Source organism: Ixodes scapularis, unplaced genomic scaffold (assembly GCF_016920785.2).
Source record: "Ixodes scapularis isolate PalLabHiFi unplaced genomic scaffold, ASM1692078v2 PGA_scaffold8__174_contigs__length_109621045, whole genome shotgun sequence".
Lineage (NCBI taxonomy): Eukaryota > Metazoa > Arthropoda > Arachnida > Ixodida > Ixodidae > Ixodes > Ixodes scapularis.
The window spans coordinates 89,144,948-89,153,639 of NW_024609883.1; positions in this window are offsets into that span (position 1 = coordinate 89,144,948).

Below are 8,692 nucleotides of genomic sequence, written 5' to 3' on the forward strand. Positions count from 1 at the left end.
GAGAACGATACCAAAAGGAAAAGAAAGTAGATTTATCAAGGAAGGCCCCAAGCAACCAGACGAAAATACGTTTCCAGTGATTCGGTGTCTGTACGAGGTGAGGGCTTGTGCAGACTGGGGAACTCGTAGGCCGGTAGTTCGGTGGAGGTCAAGTTGGGTGTGCGGTCCTTTGTCGAGTGCATAGAGTGCTCCCGGATGATGTGAGCGCATGTCGCCGGTACTCTGCGCTGGGGCACAGCGGGTTCGGGCACACCTGAGACGGGGAACTAGGTCATAAAAACCTGGCCCTGGAGTTTCCGTAGGCCTATATATCCCATCTAGTCTGACTAAGCGGGCTGCGAACATTCATCCGAAGGGAGAAAGGGAAGCGTGTCAAGCTTTCCTGAGAAGTCGTGACGGCTCGCAGTGTTCCGAGAGGTCTATGGGAACCTCGGGTGTGTTGGGCTCAGAGGGCCTGACGCAGCCTTGTTAGGCTTCAAAGCTACGTAATAAATCCTTGGCGGCTGTGCTCGTCTCGTTACTCGGTACTTCTGCGTGGCCAGGATTTCACGTCACTGTTATTTTCCCCCCACGGCAGCGGAATGCTTTGCATCTGGATCGGAGGTCCCGAACTGTCCCGTTGTGGCGCCCCCGTGGCATTGCGTGTGGTAGGGTCTGAAGTTGAGCCCACCCTCACCTGGAATTGACAGTCGTGCAGACATGACTTAATCATATTTAAAATGGTACTGGTGAAGCAGAGGCGTTCAGCAGCGCGGATGACAGTGTAGTGAGGAAGCGAAAGCTAGAAAGAGCATGTGGCGCCCTCTCCCGTCGTCGAAGCCAACTGCGCATACCGTCATAAGCTCCCTTCGTTTACACCATCACGAGTCTCGCCCAGTGCCGCAAGCTCAAAACAGCTGTCGCTGTGAAAAGGGCAGGCCAATATTACGGAGGTTATTTTTTTTGTATACTTTCGCTAAATTGGGTAAAAATAGTGCTGAAACATCGTTTAATATTCGTAAGATGTATAGATACATATTCCAGCTACTTTTCCACTTAAGCGCCGCAGAGATATAGGCGTCCTGCGCTGAAGCTTTGAAACAAACTGTGGCGCCCTTATTTTGGGTATTTGAAGCTCACCTGATTGGGCCTCGGACTACTTATGGCACGTTGGCTGAGCTTCTTTCTTTCTGTGTAATGCTAAAGATCGTAAAAACACCTTTGGACGTTCTAAATTGGCTTGATTAAACACCGCAATGCGATCGAAAGTTCCAAATTTATGCCACCACCGCTAAAGCATGCGTCTCTTATCTCTGGGTGGTGACGTCAGAACATTAAGAGTCCTGACGCTTCTCTTTTTGTTTCCTTTTTTTTTTACCTTGGAACGCGTGAAATAGCGTCTCTTGTCTGCCGCTTTTAGCGTCTACGAGCTCTGACCTGTGCTTCAACGGCGTTGGAATTTCGGTTGCTTCTTTGTATTTTCCTGGTGATCTCGCGTTCCTCACCAGAGCAGGCACGCTTCGACATGTGCGACAGCCTGAGACAATCGATTAAGTCTGAACTACCCCAACACAAGTCATAACAAGTCCCTTTTCGCAACGCCCCCTGGGCAACGCAGGAGGCCTATAGGCAGTTATTATGAAGTAGCATAAGATTTTCAATAACCTCACCGAAGAAGGTCGCCTGTTCGTTTCTTAGTAGTGTAATATGGCGTGCTATAACAAACTATGTTTTTTATTCATGCTCGCATATCTTGCCTGCCCACACGCGTGAGCCGCAGTATCCTTTAAAAAATAAAATACCATCACGACTCCGTCCTTATCATTACTCACCGAAGACGTTCTTCACTGACCCCCATCATCAAGCACGTCTATTCGTCCTTCCCTAAGCTTCCTGAATTTTCCCCCACACACAATACGTCTGCGGCAAGTACCGGTCTGATTGCGCATGATGGAATTACTTAGAACCAGACATGTAAAAGTTACCCCAACAAGTAATCAAGTTAAGTTACTGAGCATTGGCCTCAAAAGTAATTTGAGTAGAATACAAATTAATCAGATGGAAAGTAATTGAGTACTAATTACCGTAAAAAGTAGCGAAATATTTTTGAAGTTACTTTTAGGTTTTTGTTAATGGTAACAAGAAAATACAAAGGTTTTGATCCGTTAGCGAAATTGTGGTAGCCAAATATGAATCGGCTCGTTTTTTCACCGAAATGCTTTAATAGCTGGTTCTGCTTCTGCGTCCCTATTTTTGTACTTTTTTTTTGTCAATGATGTGCTGCGAATGTGTTATTTCCACTTTAAGGTTTAGCACTGTCTGAGATTGATTTTTGCACAGTGTTGGCTATACTACAGTGTTGCGTAAAGTTCATCTAAAATGTACTTGAAATAAAATACAAAGCAAATGAGAGGTTATGTATGTCAAGTAAAGTGGTAAGTATACCGGGTGTAATGTACTTGAAGTAATATACTATAAATACAATATATTTCAAGGTAAAGTACAAGTAATTTTCACACAATCTTTCATGATGCACTTTCATTGCCTATGCACTGTTTTTTACTGGCATGCATTGCTCCAGGGGTAATCGGAGGTGCATTAGTTTTTTACGGAAATGGAAGCCATTATTGCTTGAAATCAAGACGCCACAAAGAAGTTGTTTTACTCTCGCTCACAAGCTATTGGACGCAATCAACTTATAAGGCACTTATTTCTGTCGGTCTTAGAGCCGCCACTACTTTACTCAGCGAAATGACCAGATGACGTCTCTAAACAGCGCGTTTTCGCACGACGATACGCCATTTTTGCTTTCAAAGTTGCAAATATATATTGAAGTCAGAAGTTTTACTTTCTTCGCAAAGTACCAGAAAACGGTACTTTAGTAAAGCACAAATGCATGCTCAAATAATGTACTTCAAATGAAGCACAAATTTTCTAATTAGTAGTACTCTAGTATTAAGTAGTTAGAGTACTTCTCAACAGTCCTTGTTTATTATTTTTATATATATAAATGTTGGGGGAATTACCGAGGTTTCTTGAACGATCTTCAAATCTTTAAAGATCTGCATGTTCTGAGTCTTGGGAGGAAAGGCAACGCAAAAAGTTCGCCTTTGCGGTGGACTTTAGCACGCGATTCTTCGAGTACAGCACAAACTACGTGAGCACCAGATGAGCTTCAGAGCGGGTACTGCATTTTGTTGCCTCCTTTTAGTGAGGATGCAGTGTGTGCACCTCCTGTAGTGGGCAGGAGTTTCTACGGCGCGGAGAAGAGGGGACCAGGCCTTTCTTCAAATGGGCCGATAGTCTTGAGCTTCTGGACAGAAAGAAACGCCAGACTTCGGCGCTAATCCCACAGTTACTCAGCATCTCTTGCGTCATGTCTCTTCGCTCCCCGCGCCTCGCAGTAGTGTTGTTGCGGTCGGGTGGCTCGTGAAAATTTTGGGGTTTCAGACTCTCCAAACCATTTTCTTACACCCCCCCCCCCCCCAGTTTCCTACTCTAAATGCTTCCCCAACTTTGCAAATATTAGCTGATCTTTTAATCTCTTGTCTATTTTTGTGCAGGAATGTTTGATGATAGGCAAAACAACCACTAAAATTTGAAAGTAATTTGTAATTTGAGTAGAAGTTATTCGTAAAAGTAATTAAAGTAAACTACTAATTACCGAAACGAAAATGTTTTTGAAAGTTACTAAACTAACCAGAAAAGTAGTTAGACTACAGTAACTTGAGTATAGTAGTTAAACTACGTACAAGTCTGCTTAGAACCCAGGCGGCAACTTTCTTTAGGGATGGTATTCAAATCCTTCTGACTAACTTAGTGCGCTGATAATGTAGAGAAGTAGATGGAATATGAACCTAGAAACATCGAAATTCCTATATACAAGACAGGCATTTTTTCCTAATTTATTTTTATACTATACCAACGCGGTCCCCTAAAAAGTACGCATTCACATTCTATCAAAGCTTGTTGTTTGGAGTCGCTTGGCTGCGAATAACTGTAGTCGAAATTTGCACTTGTCCTTGTCCACCCGTTCTTGTTTCTCATATGTGGTTACGCATACTGGTATACTCAGATTCACATTCTATTTGTATTACAACATATTTAAGCACATTTGTTCGTTTTTTGTACACAGTTCATCCAAAAAAGAAAACTCGTACGAAGTGATATTTTTAAATGGGAAAAGGATATACTGGACAGATGTGTACCACAAAGAGAGTCACGCCAACTCGTTACTGATTTCTAAACGTCAGTATACTGTTATTTTTTGTGTTTACAATAATGTTCAGTAAATTATTGTTCATGTTTACCTTTCGTGTAATTTCACCTCTAATTATAAAGTTATTATTATTCTGAGATACGCTAAATTAGTAAAACGCTTTAGCTGTTGTGTGCTAAGCGTATGATTGTTGACCATGTAAAAACATTAGGGTATTTTCAGATAAGATCGAACAACCATGTCCGGTGACCATTTTTAATTCTGATGAAAAAAATATTTACCTGGCTCCGTGCCCAGAAGAAAAAAACCAATCCTTGTTTTGAAAAAGAAAAAAAAAAAGTTGTAATCGCCCTCTCAGTCACGAGCGCGTTTTGCGTATCGCGCGATGTTGTATATTCAAACGGCTTCAAAAAAAAAAAAAAAAAAACTGTTCCGGCTACGGTTTTAGACATATTTATTGAAAAATTAGGCATAGGATGGATTGGCAAAAAGTATTAATAACTGACTATTAAGGTCGCTATATTGAGAAACAAAATGGCAAAATGTGCAAAAACGCTCTGAATTAAAGTTTTTTTTTTTTTTTCATGTCTAATCTTGTACGATTTGCTTTCTCACCTCCGTCGACACCGCAGTGATCTCGCATCCACTGAAGAGCTATGTGATTCAGCTATTGGTGGGCTTGGGGGCAGGAAGAGCAGATCAGCTACGCCAGCATGTCGTAGGCGTTATGCTTCATAGATAATGGTGCTTGTAGTGAGCCCTTGCAGATACTCCTGTGCTGTATTTGAGACACTAGGTGCCTTATTACTCCTCATGCTCAGATGCCTTTCATGTCATTTTGTGTCTTAACTCAAAAGTAAATTTAGAAAACAAATCTAATGACTGTGGGCACGCATGTGGATGAAGAATGACGGTGGACGAGCTGGTATCCTCCTGAGAGAGGGACTCGTCAGTATACGCATGTGTTGTGGAGCCGACTGTTTCACTAATGACCCGTAATGCAAGTTGTTGGAGGACGGGGAATTGCTTTGATGGCTTCTTATGTATTCATTTGACGTACAGCACAACTTCAGGGGCCAGGTGTGTCCACGATGGAATATGGTTAGTAGATGGACGAACAAAGTTTTTAACAGTTGCACTGTCCTTTGCTATCGAATTGGCGAATCTGCACTTTAGTTTGTTTGCAGGTAACTTGCAGCTACGCGATGTTGAGAATGTCTTGTGATGGGCGTTAAAATTTTCATAGGGATGATAAAAGAGCGGCTGTGTCTTTTTTAGCGTGGATTCAAACTAAACAACTACGCTAAAGAAAGACTAGACACACACAAAGCTGACTGTCAACTATTCTGTTTTTCGTTGTCTGTACATTATGTTTTTACTACTTACGCAATTATTTAGTGCGCAAGTTGTTTCCCCACCATCAGCGACAATTTAGTAACGAAATTACCTTACACCAATAATTGGATTGACTATTTGTTAAAGTGGGAACGGAAGTGCTCCCGCCATATAAATCTTCCTCGTTCTATTTGATAGCTTGAGTGTAAAAAATGAGGAGGACATACGGGCCGACAAGAGCATCCTCCAGGTGCCTAAAACTCAAACACTGTTTTGACCGGGGCCCACGACTGCGAAACTGCCTCGTGCGCATGAAAGCGGATGCGCACTAACGAAAACTACAATGCTCTAAAAGTCGTACCTGTTAAACCCGCGGAACAAAATTTGTTGCCACTACATTATTTTCTTTATATATATATTTCTTTCCCCATTTACCACAATTAACTTGCGTTATTTTCTGCGCTGGTTTACCGTGGAACGTTTTTAACCGTTCAGATCTTGAGATGTACGAATCAGAGTAGAGCCCGAAGCGCTAAATTTACTGCTGCCGCGCTTCGTCCAGCCAATCCGAGAGCATTTGCGTTATTTATTATTTGCCACGCTTCGCTCATCCAATCATATCAGTCGTCACGAATATGCGCAACAAGCCAATACCTTTTTTTAACTGACATAATCATGAAATGTACTTTACACTGTTAAAAAAGGGTGGGATTTCTTTCTAGGTTTTTGTGTTTTAGAAGTACAATGGCTGATTGCCACTTAGCCTTTTAACCTTTTGCTCAACCTTGATACGAAAAAAGAAGGCGGTCCCGACAATATTCCTATTGAGTTTTTAAAAGGATATGCTGAATGGATGAATATTGACTCATCCATTCACCATACCTTTTAAAAACTATATGTAATATTGTAAAGGTTTGTCCTACGACTGATCGACGTTCTTTCGTTTTCTGATTCGCTCGAGAGCCCGCTTCCTTGCTTTTCTTCTTCTTGTCTTGCTTACTGCTACACTCGCCCTCCCCGTCCCCTTGTGAACTGACGGTATTGTCACGGGTCGATCTCTTGTGTCTAAAATTCCGATGAACGAGGAATGTATACTGTGCTTAAGGTGGCTACGATGCACCGGGAATGTGGCCTTTGTAAGGTTAGAACTGCGACTGCACTCTTGTACACAAAATGTCACAGGACCCAGTTGCTGAAGAACTTTACAAGACCCTATAAAGCGTGGTAAAAACTTCTCTGCGCGACCTTTCTTTCTAAGCGGTCGGCGCACCAAAACCCAGTCTCCAGACTGTATACGAGTTGGTGGTGAGGCTGGGACAGTGCGTTCTTGAGTTCGATGCTGAGCCCGCAACAATACGTCTCGGGCTTGCCTTCTCGCGTCTCGCAAACGGTGCTCAGAGCTGCTCGAGAATTCTTCGGCTCTCAGTCGCCAAGCAGCATTGGAACCAGCTTCGCCTGGAAGAACTGGCGTGCGTCCGTACAGAATTTTAAAAGGAGTGAACGCGGTCGTTGACTGCTCCGCAGTGTTCATGGCAAAGGCAGCGTAAGGCACAAGTTGGTCCCAATTATTGTGTTGGTTGTTGACGTAGCTTGCAAGTATGCCGCTGATAGTACGGTTGGCACTTTCAACGAGACCATTTGTTTGCAGATGATACGGAGCTGCCCGAGCGTGATGGATACCGTGCAGTTCTGTTTCCTTCAAAAATTGACGAGAAAGGAAACACGAGGCGCGGTCGCTTACGAGGAACCGAGGGACTCCGTGTCGAAGAATAACTTGTCGCAGGAATGGAACAACATGGTCGACCGCGGTATTTGGAACTGGTCGTAACTCTACCCATTTCCTAAGGTAGTCAATGGCGACCAGAACGTATTTGTTGCCATCTGGCGTACAAGGAAATGGGCCGAGGTGGTCAATGCCAATAATCTCGAATGGTGTTTCGGAAAGTGGGACAGGCTGGACGCCACAGTTGATGTTGGGGTTCGTAGTTTTTTTGAGACTGACATTTGACGCAGGACGAGGTGTACTCGGCGACGTCCGTCCGACCTCCTGGCCACCAGTAACGCGCTAAGATCTTCTCAGCAGTTTTATCTCTTCCAAGGTGTCCTGCAGTCAGGTCGTCCTGACAGAGATGAAGTACAGCGGGACGTAATTTCACGGGTAGAAAGGGCACCCAACCTTGAGATCCACGATGGCAGAGTAGGTACGATAGGCACGGCGTAGTCGTCGCTCTGGTGTATGCGATGGAGGAGACTTAAGTCGCGACACAATGCCTTAAACTTCTGAGACCTTCTTTGGCTTTCGGTAAGGTTAAACACAGGAGTGAAAAAATTGAACATCTTCTTTGTTTAACTCTTCGGCCGGGGCTACTGGGTTACGAGAGAGGAAATCGGCATCTGTGCGGTCCTTCCCGCTGCGGTAACGGATTTCGAACTGATATTCTTCAAGTAGTAGAGCCCAGCGAGCGAGTTTAGGAGTAAGGTCACGTTTCGTTTGAAGCCACAGTAACGCTGAATTGTCTGTAATGGCCGTGAAATGATAATCATATAAATAAAGCCGAAAGTATTGGACAGCCCAGATGAGAGCAAAGCATTCCAGTTCTGACGAATGATACCGTTGTTCCGTATCTGTTAGACAACGACTGGCGTGCGCGATGACTCGCTGAGTTGTTGTCGAGGGGTGCTCTTGAAGTAGCACAGCTCCCAGACCATTTCCGCTTGCGTCGGTATGCAGGAAAGATGGTAATTCCGGATCAAAATGGGCCAAGATTGGTGCCTAAAGAAGACTTTCTTTAAGATCGTTGAAAGCTCGTTCCTCGCTTATGGTCCATTGCCAAGGGCTATTTTTACGAAGAAGACGTGTAAGGGGTATTGCGCGACTGGCGAATTCTGGAATGAACCGCCGAAAGTAAGACGCAAAGCCGAGGAGGCTTTTTACTTCGGAGAGGCGGGTCGGCGTTGGGTACTTTGATACCACTTCTAGCTGCGCGGGGTCGGGTTTGATGCCGTCTTTGCTGATTACGTGACCAAGGCAAACAACCTCTTCAGATCCAAAAAAAAAAAAAAAAACACTTTTGAGGTTTGATCCGCAAGTTCGCTTGATGGAGTGCGTCGAGAACAAAATCAAGCCTCCGGTTGTGTTCTTCGAACGTTCTACCATAG